We start from the raw sequence: 13,696 nt of genomic DNA on the forward strand, positions 1-13,696 counted from the left end.
TTAAGAGCCACGCATTAATTGAGCCGAATAAAACTCGGTACTCGTTACTCGGCAAAAGTGTTACTCGGCGCATCTCTAATAATAACCAATAACAATAATATAGTCTATAATTTTAACTTAAATTTTAGCGGACCATGTGATACTTGGAACATAAAACCTATCAACTGTTTTACAAAACCACCAATCCTATGCGAATAAATGATTTGATTTGATTTATTTTATATTGTTTTCTAGAACCTTTCCGCCCCAGCGGCCATCGGTTCTCTTCGCTATGTATCCTGCCCACTGCCACTTCAGCTTTGCAATTCTCCGAGCTATGTCGGTGTCGGACGACGCTCAGTGGGTAGGCCCGCTACAAGGTGGACCGACGATCTGGTGAAGGTCGCGGGAAGCCGCTGGATGCGGGCAGCGCAGGACCGATCGTCGTGGAGATCCTTGGGGGAGGCCTATGCCCAGCAGTGGGCGTCATACGGCTGATGATGATGATGATGATGATATTGTTTTCGAGGAACGTAGCCTAGAAAGTCCCTTGTTAATTAATTAATTATCAAAACTTCTTTTTATGGTTTTTGCTCCTGTTTTCAACGGGCAAATAAGGACCATTGTACTCTGGTTTATCATCGTGGGTTTTTGATATGGTGTGGTAGTTAGAGTCCGGGGTCCATTCTGGAGTGTAGGAGTTCCAGTCCTGGGTGTGTTGAGTGGGGTGGGTTGGCTGGTGTTCTATGTGGGACTCTGTGGAGAATACAAAAAAAAAATATTAATATGCTCCATCGTGAGCTCAACGCCCTAACCACTAGACCCCCGTGGTCTGCAGGTCCGGGTTCGATTCATTGTCGAAATCATTTTGTGAGACTGTCGTTTGGTTGGTAAGGACATGAATCACCTGATTGAACGGAAAAGTAAGATGATTCCTCATTTTCTCGTTACTCGGGTACATAATTATTCAAAAATACTACTAGTAATGGCACAAGAATATAAAAAAAGTTGCATGATATTTGAATCATAAATTATGTTGCTAGGTACCTATATTGCTTCTCTTTATTTTGATCAGAATAATAATGGGAGGAAGACGTAATTGTGCCTGGGTGTAATAAAAAGGGTCATCAATTATACCCAAAAATAAAAATGCATAATATAATGTGAAACGAAGGAAAACCTTTACAGCGCCATCTATATTTTTTTGGAGAACGTAGCTTGGTGTCCCTCATTAGTCAAATCAGTTACTTTTTACTGAACGTCAAAACACGAAATTACTATGGAATTTGTACGAAAAAGCACCGTGTGACGTCATAGAAAAACGTGTTAAGTTTAATAGAAAAAAGAAAAGGCTTTTTGGCGGGAACGGGAACGGGACAGTTGCTTTATTCATTGAATAATCTAAATAATTAATACGAAGTGGTGTTTTGTGGTTAATGATAGCATTAAGTTAGTCGGAAGACATTCGCGAGTGTTATTATGTTGGAGTATTCAATAAACAAAGTGTATCTGCCTATTTTCGCTTCGTGCCAAGAAGCCGCTTCATAACTCGAAAGTTTATGCGGACTTTTGAGTTAATTCGTTTGGGGTTCGGAGTAGGAGTCTACTCCGAGGGTGGGGGCTTAGGTTTCATCATCATCACCTTTCATCATTTCATTAATCATCAAGAAAAAAAATACGTAAGACATGGCTGTATGGGCATAGTTCCCTTTGCCTTACCCTTCGGGGAAAAACAAAACAAAAAAGAAAAAAGAAAAGAAGTCTATCATAGCGATGGGTCGTTATCGGTTTTTGAGATAACGTAACGTAAGCGTTATGTGATTTCCAATAACTAGTTTCTTAACTAGTGATTTTTATAACTAGTTATTTTCACAACGTTCTGAAGCAAACGTGATAATTGTAACGTAAAATCGTTTGGTTAGGTAGCAGTATAACTTAATTCTTCTTCATGCACACGTATTGTAAAACCAGTGATTTTGCGTGAGTAGTGAAAGTAGCCAAACATCGACGCTATGCCTTAAACATAAGAGTGAATTCGATTTAACTTTATGGCGTTGTGATTAAAAGAGTTATTGAAGACTGATGCCTATTTCGATCGTTTAAATGGCGTTATGAATATCACTAGTTTTTGTTGTAGTGGAAAACGAGTGATCACTGTTCGAGCTCGTAACTGCATATATAACCAGTTATGGTTAATAACGCCCATCGCTAGTCTATCATTTATTATGTGTAAGTACTTAACAAAATCTTATTTAAGTAAGTAATTAAGTATACAGGGTGTTAGTGACATCGTGACGAAAACTTTGAGGGCTTCAGACCATGATTTTATGTTAATATCAAGTGAAATTTTCCGTCACAGTAGTATACAACTGAAAATAATTTAAAAAACACCAAAATAGTCATGTATTTTCCGACAAGAATTTCCACTTGATACTAACTCAGAATCACGGTCTGAATCACCCCTTAAAGTTTTCGTTACGTTGTCATTAACACGCATATGTACTTAGTATGGCTACCTGTACGTACTTGTACGGGGTGTAAGTGACATCGTAATGAATACTGAGGGGGCTGATTCAAGTGAAGATTCTGAGTTAATATCAAGTGTAATCCACCATTAATATTAAGACGGTATCACTAACACCCTGTATCTATTATATTCTTACCAAATTCTTTAAAACTACGGTCGTGACCTGTGAAAGAAAACAGATCGATATAAATTATTGTCAAATCATTTAACTACTTAATTAAGATTTTGTAACATAACATAAACTCATGATTATAATCCTAGATGGGTTAGTAAGAGGTACATTTACTGAGTAAGTGGGTGATTCAATGATGGTGAACTTACCATGGTGTTCGTAGTGGGGATGTGTACTGACTGACCAGCCGTGGTGGTCATCGTGTTTGCCTTTCAGCAGCGTGAAGAATGATGCCAACTGGAAAATAAAAACCTAATTAATAAAACATTACCAAATTGGAGATGTCCTTAGAAAAGGTTCATATGCAGATTCCCAGTCCCAGTCCCAATCCCAGTCCCAGTCCCAGTCCCAGTCCCAGTCCCAGTCCCAGTCCCAGTCCCAGTCCCAGTCCCAGTCCCAGTCCCAGTCCCAGTCCCAGTCCCAGTCCCAGTCCCAGTCCCAGTCCCAGTCCCAGTCCCAGTCCCAGTCCCAGTCCCAGTCCCAGTCCCAGTCCCAGTCCCAGTCCCAGTCCCAGTCCCAGTCCCAGTCCCAGTCCCAGTCCCAGTCCCAGTCCCAGTCCCAGTCCCAGTCCCAGTCCCAGTCCCAGTCCCAGTCACAGTCACAGTCACAGTCACAGTCACAGTCACAGTCACAGTCACAGTCACAGTCACAGTCACAGTCACAGTCACAGTCATATTCATATTCATTTATTGCATTTTGTATGATCTACTCTGAACCGGCGTGCGTGTGTACTTGATATGAACTTAGAATCATGGTTTGAATCATCCTTCAAAGTTTTCGTTCCGATGTCACTAACACCCTGTATAAAGCGAAGGTTGGTGGTAGATCTGGCGGAGGAAGACCTAGAAGGACGTACGTTGACCAAATTGGAGATGTCCTTAGGAAAGGTTCAGTACGATCTACTCTGAACCGGCGTGCGTATATGAAACGATCGATGAATGTGGCGGAAACTAGAGAAGTGTGTCAGGATCGAAGCAAATGGAATTCCGTAGCCTCTGCTTACCCCGGTGGGAAATAGGCGTGAGTTTATGTATGTATGTGTGCAACAACAGCCTCCGTAGTCTAGTGGTTAGAGCGTTAGGCTCACGATCTGGAGGTCCGGGTTCGATTCCCGATGGGGACATTGTCGAAATCACTTTTGCGAGCCTGTCCTATGTTTAGTAAGGATATTGCAGGCTTGAATCACTTGATTGTCAGAGAAAGTAAGATGGATACCATTTCGGAGGGCATCTTAAGAATGAATTACTAAAAAGAAGAGTCATCAGTTGGAAAAAGGCAGTTTTGATTGAAAATAAGTGTTTCTAAGTTTTCTTCTCTCCGATGTTTAGGGAATAAATATACTTAACACTATAATTTTGAAGTTAAACGCTGCGCAAAGGGTTATAGTGTAAAAATATACATACATACATACATAAACTCACGCCTATTTCCCACCGGGGTAAGCAGAGACTATAGAATTCCATTTGCTTCGATCCTGACACACTTCTCTTGCTTCCTCCACATTCATCAATCGCTTCATACACGCATGCCGGTTCAGAGTAGATCGTATTGAACCTTTTCTAAGGACATCTCCAATTTGATCATCGTAAGTCCTTCTCGGTCTTCCTCTGCCAGCCCTACCATCAACTTTCGCTTTATATACCGCTTTTGCAATTCTATTATCCTTCATCCGCTCACAGTGTCCAAACCAACCTAACATTCCCTTCTCAATCCTAGTCACTATATCGTCTTTTACATCTTTTTTTGTAAAAATATAACCAAAACAATATGTTTAAATGTGTTAAACGTTTGCGCCTTTTTTACTTAGGCAACATTCCCGAGAAAGGCACATCACTAGGGATAACGCTACAGAGAGATTTTGACATAGTTCGTTTTGTGATTTCAGGATCTTACTCTTCAGGACCTCGATATCGACCCCGCCGGCGTGGTCGACGACTTCCCTCAATCAGCGCTTATCGCTATCGACCCACTAGGGTCGATTAATTCTTTCAAATATTTTCCCTCTCAGACGACGCCCTGAGCCGAGGTTCGCAACAACTGGGCACCCTCAGGCCTGTTGTCTTAAACGTTGTACCGGGTGAGAGCCTTCAGCGTTCCCCATTTGTCCGGTCAAGTAGTTAATGCCATCTGCGGCAAATCTACAATAAGTCACGTCAAAAAAAAACTGAAATAATCATTTTTTTTTAAAGTCGTGGTTTCATTTTCCCTATGTGATTTTCGCTACGCACAGGTGATTGCTATACAAAAAAAACAGGATCTTACCTTAGCCGAGCTCACAGCAATTTTAAACACGAGCAAAACGAGTCCAATGGCGACAGACTTGGCCGTCATTATAGAAGTCAGCAACATCCAGGTGGAGGTAGCTCCCAGCTGGAAGACCAGCGGCATCATGTGCTTCTTCATACGACCTTCTGGAAATTATCATAATAATGAGTAACTGCACTGAGGAAGTACTGAGTACCGAGTGAGACCCCTCAGGGCTTACAGAGTGAGCGCTCTGTGAGTTTACTGAGGGAAAGCCCTGAACTCTTACCGGCTGATCATTCAACGCTTACTGAATGCTCGCATTGAGCGCTTAATAGATACTGATCGAGTACCGATTGAGACCCCATAGGAATTACATTTAAAGTACATAAAGCAAATCTTTACCATTCACTTGTGCTTACTTAGTTATACTTAATAGAAACAGGTATGAACCAGCCCAATACGGGTTAGGTCACATACCTCCGAATGCATTTCTCGGGAATGTGGGTTTCCTCACTGATGTTTCCTTCACTGCTGAGCACGTAATACTCGTATACGTTTTTACAATAAAATACCAGATAATATTTTGAATTTTCGGAAATTCTAAAAAAAATGAATTTTGAACAGTTCGAAATTCAAAAATTCTAAATTGGCGCCAAAGTTTGCATATTTGGCGCCAATTTGGAATTTTTGAACTTAAAAGGCATACCTCGTAATCATTGTTTGTATTCGCCTTAAAAATACTTAAAAAAAACCTACCACAATCGGAATAATAACTAACTTGTGTAGAAAAATGAAAGTGGAACGAAAAATTACAAATTATATACATTATAGACATGCTTACTAGTTGACGAGGGGCAAAAAAAGTACTTAATGAACGAAGATTTTGAGACGTTTTTTGCCGCCAAACATGATGTCTGTCGGTCAGACTGTCTAGGTTCAATTCGTTTTTTTTTCTCCTAGTTAATAGGCTAGTTACTTTTTACTAAACGTCAAAAGTTCAGAACACGAAAGGGGCTTTTTGGCGGGAAACGGGAACGGGACAGTTGCTTTCTTCATTGAATAATCTAAATAATTAATACGAAGTGGAGTTTTGTGGTTAATGATCGCATTAAGTTAGTCGGAAAACATTCGCGACAGTGTTATTCTATCGGAGTATTCGGTGGACAAAGTGTATCTATTTTCGCTTCGTGCCAACAAGCCGCTTCATAACTCAAAAGTTTATGAAAAAAAAATACGTAAGACATGGCTGTATGGGCATAGTTCCCTTTGCCTTACCCTTCGGGGAAAACCAAAACAACAATAAATAAATCAGAACACGAAATTACTATAGAATTTGTATGAAAAAGCACCCTGAGACGTCATAGGGTGAATATCAAAGGCTTTTCGGCGGGAAACGGGAACGGGACAGTTGCTTTCTTCATTGAGTAATCTAAATAATTAATACGAAGTGGTGTTTTGTGGTTAATGATCGCATTAAGTTAGTCGGAAGACATTCGCGAGTGTTATTATGTTGGAGTATTCAATAAACAAAGTGTATCTGCCTATTTTCGCTTCGTGCCGGGAAGCCGCTTCATAACTCAAAAGTTTATGCGGACTTTTGAGTTAATTCGTTTGGGGTTCGGAGTAGGAGTCTACTCCGAGGGTGGGGGCTTAGGTTTCATCATCATCACCTTTCATCATTTCATTAATCATCAAGAAAAAAAATACGTCAGACATGGCTGTAGTTAGTAGCTATAGTTCCCTTTGCCTTACCCTTCGGGGAAAACCAAAACAAAAAAAAAAAAAGGTGAATATCAAAATGTGTCAAGTTTGGTGGCGACTGTCATATAATTTTTTCGTGAAAAATTGGGGAAATTGGGAAAATTGGGAATTGAAAAATTCCTTTTTCATGTCGGAACCGAGGATCCTTTTGGATCTTTTTCATGTTGGAATCCAATTTTTCACGAAAAAATAATATGAAATTTCGCCACCAAACTTGAAATTTTGAGATTCACCTAGAAAAAAGTGACAAAATGACGCGCTTATTATTACGTTTTTCTTGATTAAAATTCATAAATAAGTGAAATAGAAAAAAGAAAACGTTTTTTGTTACCTACCTTGAATTGAAAAAAAAATAAAAATCATTCAATAAGTTAATTTAGGACTCACCAATGAGGTACGAGAGAACGAGATAGGTACGTAGGTGTAAGTACCTCCAATTGGGTCGTGTACGGTCACGAGTACTAATATGTATACACTTTGAAACCGTGTCACATTAACTTTTTTGACAAAATAAACCGTAAGTCTCATTAAATGTCAAATATGATAGTGCGACAGGGTTCTAAAGTGGGTACATGATATTGCTCATGACTGTACTAGGTTCAAGATAAATTATGAAATTATGATTACTAAATAGAGACAGATATAAAAGTAACGAATAACATTTTCTTTTTTCTATTTAACTTATTTACGAATTTTAATCAACAAAAACGTAATAATAAGTCAGACATTTTATCACGGTTTTCTATAACGTATCGTGTGTATTTTCATACAAGTTCTATAGTAATTTCGTCTTTTGACGTTTAGTAAAAAGTATTATCCCATTTTCACAGGGTCCGCTTATCTAACTCTTACCTAATGTGACATGGTGCATAGTCGTATAAAACTGCCGGGTGATAGCCCTTAGCGCTCCCCATTTGTCCGGCCAAGTAGTTAATGCCTTTTGCGGCAAATCTACAATACGTCACGTCAAAAAAAAAATAGGTAGGAATACTTACCTCGTCCTTCGAAAGCTGATATCTTCGGTTTAATTTCATTATAATGCATAAACCTTCCAAATTGTGACGTCCCAAGATGCTTATCATTGAAGTCTTCGAGCCAACTCGTAAATTGTCCAGCATAATCACTAATTTTTGTCTCTAATTTATTTTCTATAAACGAAAGGAGACCGTATATATTTAGTCTACCAGCTTCGGCGGCTGAATTTGAATTTCCATCGACGTGGAAAATTAAAAAACATAAAGTCATAGTGACAACTGAAATGCGCGGCAACATGATTTACTTTTTTGGGTTTTTTAAAGCGACACTTTCTCAAAAAAGTTTTTATTTTAATTACTTACTTAGTTAAATATTTTGATATAAAATATTTTATTGTTACAAGGCGTATTTACGCGCCCATACGAAAAACGCGACTGACCAAATCCCTAAATGGTCTATGAAAGTGAATTTGGTTTTGCTACTTATCTCTGAAGACTGAATGGCATGCAACTCGTTACCACTAGTTGACGCTTGAATCAATGTGGATATAGCTTTTAGGGTCCCGGATTGAATTGTATAATGGTTCTGCTCAAAATATATATAAGTTTAAAAAATCAATTAAATAATTTTTTTTGTTAAAAATATTATTTGGAAAAAAGTTAAAAAGCGTTATTAATTTATCTTAAATAGAGTTTTCACTAACTCAGTTGGCACGGCTATTATAGACGGCGACACGGCTACCTATCATGGTGGCCCAACAGAAAGCTCGGTGAGGTGTGGATACTTAGTTCATCCTACGTTCATCATATCTCTGACTACCCCAATTAGATTATAATCGTGAGTTTTACCCGTCCCTTTCCATTTCGGCGGTTAAAATGACAGATATAAGTTAAAATAAAATTAGATGGAGTTTACAGGAATTATCACCAGTATATCATCATCAGCCCATTAACATCCCCACTACTGGGGCACGGGCCTTCCCTATGGATGGATAGGGAGATCGGGCCTTAAACCATCACGCGGGCCCAGTGCGGATTGATGGTTATTAACGACTGCTAATGCAGCCGGGACGGGACCAACGGCTTAACGTGCCTTCCGAAGCATTTTTTTGTGGTCATCCATCCATTATATACATATATAATTATTTTATTACTTATGTTAGCTATGACATTGGTGCTGATTCCAGTATATAATTGATTTTTCGATATGTAACACTAAACAAGGCCCTGGCTCCTAAACTAGTATAACTGTACACACATATATATACATATAAACTAACTAACCATACTTATAACTAATTAAATATATCTATCTATTCCATCTCCGATGCAACTACGCTCGGCATTTCCAGTTTGCACTAGATCCGTGTGCTTTGTTCGTTGAATGAGTAGTGCTTATAACGCTTCGCACAATGACACCTCATGCAACTTATTCGTCAACTACCTACCTCGTTTATTTTTAGTATAAAATAGAAATATTGTAATTCGTACGCTTGTCTCAAACATAATTATATTTATTAAAATATTTTTACCCGCAGTGGAGCAGCGTGGCGGAGTATGCTCCATACCCTCTCCGGTTGATTGAGAGGAGGCCTGTGCCCAGCAGTGGGACGTATATAGGCTATTTATGTTTATGTTATGTATGTAAAATATTTTTAAGTTTCTCATGTAAGTTTGATTAGTTAAATGAAATTACACTCATTTACATTGGCAATACTTTGGCAAATGAGGAGCTCGGTGGTGCAGCGGTAAACGCGCTCGGTCTGCGATTGTTGAAGTTAAGCAACTTTCGCAAAGGCCGGTCATAGGATGGGTGACCACAAAAAAAAGTTTTCATCTCGAGCTCCTCCGTGCTTCGGAAGGCACGTTACTTAAGTGAATTGTAAAATTCTTATGAGATACATTTTCTTAAACCTGAAACAAGTAAGAAACGATTTTAATGCAGATTTAACTAAACTTAATAACTCTACGTACCTAACCGCAAAATTTGCTTTTTTTAGGTTTTGTTTTAAACTGAAATTGACTTTCAAATCCAAAATGACCCAAAACTAGTTTAGAAAGGAATTTAGAAAGTCAAAAACCAGAGCGGAAGCACGATTTTGACAAGTTTTAGATCTACTGCATATAGGATTAACTACTTGACTCCAGACTTGCCCGAAGGCATTGACGAGGCCTAAGATGGAGCTCGCCCAGAAGGTGCCTGTTCCCTCTGGCCTTCAAAGCTTGTGGTGTTAGATCTTTCTTCTAGCCAAATTTTATGTTTTAAGTCATCATCATCAGCCCATTAACGTCCCCACTGCTGGAGCACGGGCCTTCCCTATGGATGGATAGGGAGATCGGGCCTTAAACCATCACGCGGGCCCAGTGCGGATTGATGGTTACTAACGACTGCCAATGCAGCCGGGACCAACGGCTTAACGTGCCTTCTGAAGCACGGAGGAGAATGAATAATTATTTTTTATTAAATAAATAAATAAAGTGTGTGTGTTTTAAGGGTTCCATTTTCCCTGTTGATGTTGGGAACCCTAAAAAAAGATAGGCCATGCGGTTACGCGCTTAACTATTAAGTAATCTGCGCAAACGCATTGAAGATTACGCAAAATTATGATGAGTATCATAATCGTAATAAAGTATGATTTTCGTTCTTCTAATGTCCAATGGGATTTTAATATTTGATCTGAATGTACCATCTCTTGTGTCATCGTCTGTGTTATGTTTAGATTATGTGAAAATAAAGTTAACTAAGAAGTATAGTGAATAAGAAATCAGAAATCAGAATCATTTATTCAACGTAATTATCATGGATAAACTTGTTGAAGGTCAATGTAACACTTTTGAATTTACGTCATTTCGCAAGGTGTTATGGCTGAGGAGAAGAAATGACAAGAAACTGCAACAGCAACACATCTTTTAAAAACCAATGAGGATATACATTACAATTTATTTAATAACTAGAGGAACACATTCAAGAACTTGTAAATCGTTTTATAAACTACTTAACTGAATTTTTGGAGCCGTGGTATCACAGTTGGTGTAACGCTTGCCTCTCACTTTGAGGTCGCAGGTTCGAATCCAGCACAGGCCTAAACCAATGATTGTCGTATTTGTTTTCAAATTCATGTTTGGATCATAAATGATTATCACGTGCTCGTCAATTATTATTCTGATCAAAATATAAGAAACAATATAGGTAACAACATAATTAATATAAGTACCATATCTAATCCAAGTATCAAACGATAATTATGAGGTAAATGAATGAATAACCCGGGCGAATCAAATAGGTATCTCGCTGGTATGCAAACCGTTTCTGTCACGACGTGTCTGTCAACTTAATTCTGGCGGGTTATTCGCCAATGTAATTTTTTATAGGGTTTTATATTTATGCTTAAAATTGACGTGTGTTCGATAAATTTTATGCTTGTCGATTACCCGTCCCTTTCCTTTTCGGAGGATAAGAAAATGACATGGTATAACTTAAAATAAAATTAGAAGCTGTCTACAGGATTTGGCACCATTACCCACTTGGCCGGTCCATAAGGTTCTATTATTCTTCTCTTCTATCGTGTGGGTTGTGAGGTGAATTACCAACCTCATCAACCCTGGTGTCAGGGTTACTATTGAGCCGCCAAAGGCCCCTGACATGATTCATATAACGACTACGTACTTACATCAGTAAGTAGTAACCGGGACCAACGGCTTAACGTGCCTTCCGAAGCACGGAACGTCTTACTTTCGGACAATCAGGTGATCAGCCTGTAATGTCCTAACCAAACTAGGGACCACAAAGTAATTTTTGTGATATGTCCCCACCGGGAATCGAACCCAGGACCTCCGGATCGTGAGCCCAACGCTCAACAACTTCTATTGTATTATTGAGTAGGCCTAAACGTTTTCTTATTATTTTTTAATTATCTATTAAGTGAAAGCATATTTTTGACAATTATTTTGAACTTTCTCACACGCTTACAAATAGATTTGTTTTTATACAGCCTAATGCGTTTTAGTTCACGTACAGTCATATTCATAAACTTTTTGTCGTCATCTTATAGAGAAAAACACGTTATTTTTTTTTTGACGTGACTTATTGTAGATTTGCCGCAGATGGCATTATTGGGATGACATCTATGGACCTGTGTCTGAAAATAAATAATTTGAATTGAATTGAATTAACTACTTGGCCGGACAAATGGGCAGCGCTGAGGGCTCTCATCCGGTACAAAATTTAAGACAACAGACCTGACGGTGCCCAGTTTGGCGCGAACCTCGGCTCAGGGCGTCGTCTGAGAGGAAAAACACGTTGAAAAATCACATTCATATGTGATGTTACTAGGTAGGTACCTACATTGTTTCTCTTTATTTCGATCAGTACAATAATGGGTGGAAGATGTGTTGTGCCTGGGTGTAATAACAAAGAGTTATAATTTATACCCAAATAAGTATCATTCCTTTTTCTATGTCAAAGTACAAAGATAAACGAAGCTTTTTAAAATTGTTTTTAATGCAAAAGTGTAATAAGTGTGTGTGTGTGTAAGTGTAGTGTGTGTGTTTGTGTGTAGTGTAGTGTTGGGGTAAAAGTTTTTTATTTTCTAAAAAATGATCTAATAATAACAATACGAGCTTATTATATAAATAGAATATCTCCTCCAGCGCGCCACACTGAGGCAGAGCGCCCAAGACGCTGGCAGCATCTCCCTTCTGAACTGCCAGGCCTATCCTCTGCGCAAAATAGTTGCCAGCTCTCGGATCGCCAGTTGCCTCAATGAGACGCGCCGAAATGTCACTCAAAAATAATTTCGCCTCAGGGCCCCACGGTCCCATCGTCTCCACTGCGAATGGAAAGAAAAGAAAGAAAGAAAGAAATTTATTTTATTTATGTAAAAAATATAATAGGGCATGCATAATTAGTAGAGAATTCTAATGTTTAATTCGTTTATAATATTAATGTTTAATTAATTTATATTTGTACGTCGACTGGCAGATCACAGCGCTCTAACCTATATACATATATGTATAACAACCTACTCTACCTGTGTTTCACAAATAAATCAATTTGTATTTATTTATTTTTTAGGAATATTTACAGACAAATAACATTAGTGTATAAAACTGATTGCTTAACTATGTGTTAACAAAAAATCTCCACAGTTAAATAATATTAATTGTATGTAAATTAAACAGTTCATGCTTATGCTACAAACTTAAATAATAATAAAACGAATGCACCTATTCGGTGGTTTAAACCGGTATAGGTGCAATAGTGAGGAACCAACTAGTCACCAAAGTGATGCTGTGTTATATACACTTCTCATCATGTCTTCTTACAGTTGCTGTGCTTGTACAGAATAGGTCGATGTCAATTATACCCGAAATATCATGAAATTGCTTGATGAAAGTATTTATTATCAGAGGACGCCACAGTAACAATACAAACACAGTAGGGGAAAAAAATGGCAAAAAGATATAACAAAAGTCATTTTTAAATCTATCCAACTGTACAGAAGAGACAAATGATAATACGATGTGACAGCTGACGGCCACAACCAGTTCAGTGACTTGAGAAAAAGAAACAGTAAAGAAAAAAAAACAAATAGACGAGTTATAATGATCTACATACACACTGACCGAATATCGGCCTTCGTAATCCAGTGGTTGAGCGTTAGGTTCACGATCTGGAGGTCCCGGGTTCGAATCCCGGTGGGGAAATATCACAAAAATTACTTTGTTCGATAGTTTGGATTAGGACATTACAGGCTGATCATCTGATCGTCCGAAAGTAAGATGATCCGGGCTTCGGAAGGCACGTTAAGCCGTTGGTCCCGGTTACTATGTACTGATGTAAGTAGTCGTTACACGAGTCATGTCATGCCTTTGGCGGCTCACATTTCACAAAATAAACCTAAACTACCTATCTGTCAGGTTTCAAGTGATACTGTTTGACAGTTTCTTTGTTTATTCAACCTTGACGTCACTGGACAAAATGTCACGTGACCAGTCGTTTTCGCGCGAAATTTAATATTATTGAAGAACAATGTG

At 38.5% G+C, this 13,696-nt stretch overlaps 1 protein-coding gene across 1 annotated transcript in view; it reads right to left on the minus strand.

The window, feature by feature from the left end:
- Positions 1 to 13,696, minus strand: part of LOC126378404 (gastrula zinc finger protein XlCGF26.1-like) — a 92,045-nt gene that overhangs the window by 51,388 nt on the left and 26,961 nt on the right. The gene's annotated exons all lie outside the window — the stretch shown is intronic.

This window comes from Pectinophora gossypiella, chromosome 26, assembly GCF_024362695.1.
Source record: "Pectinophora gossypiella chromosome 26, ilPecGoss1.1, whole genome shotgun sequence".
NCBI lineage: Eukaryota > Metazoa > Arthropoda > Insecta > Lepidoptera > Gelechiidae > Pectinophora > Pectinophora gossypiella.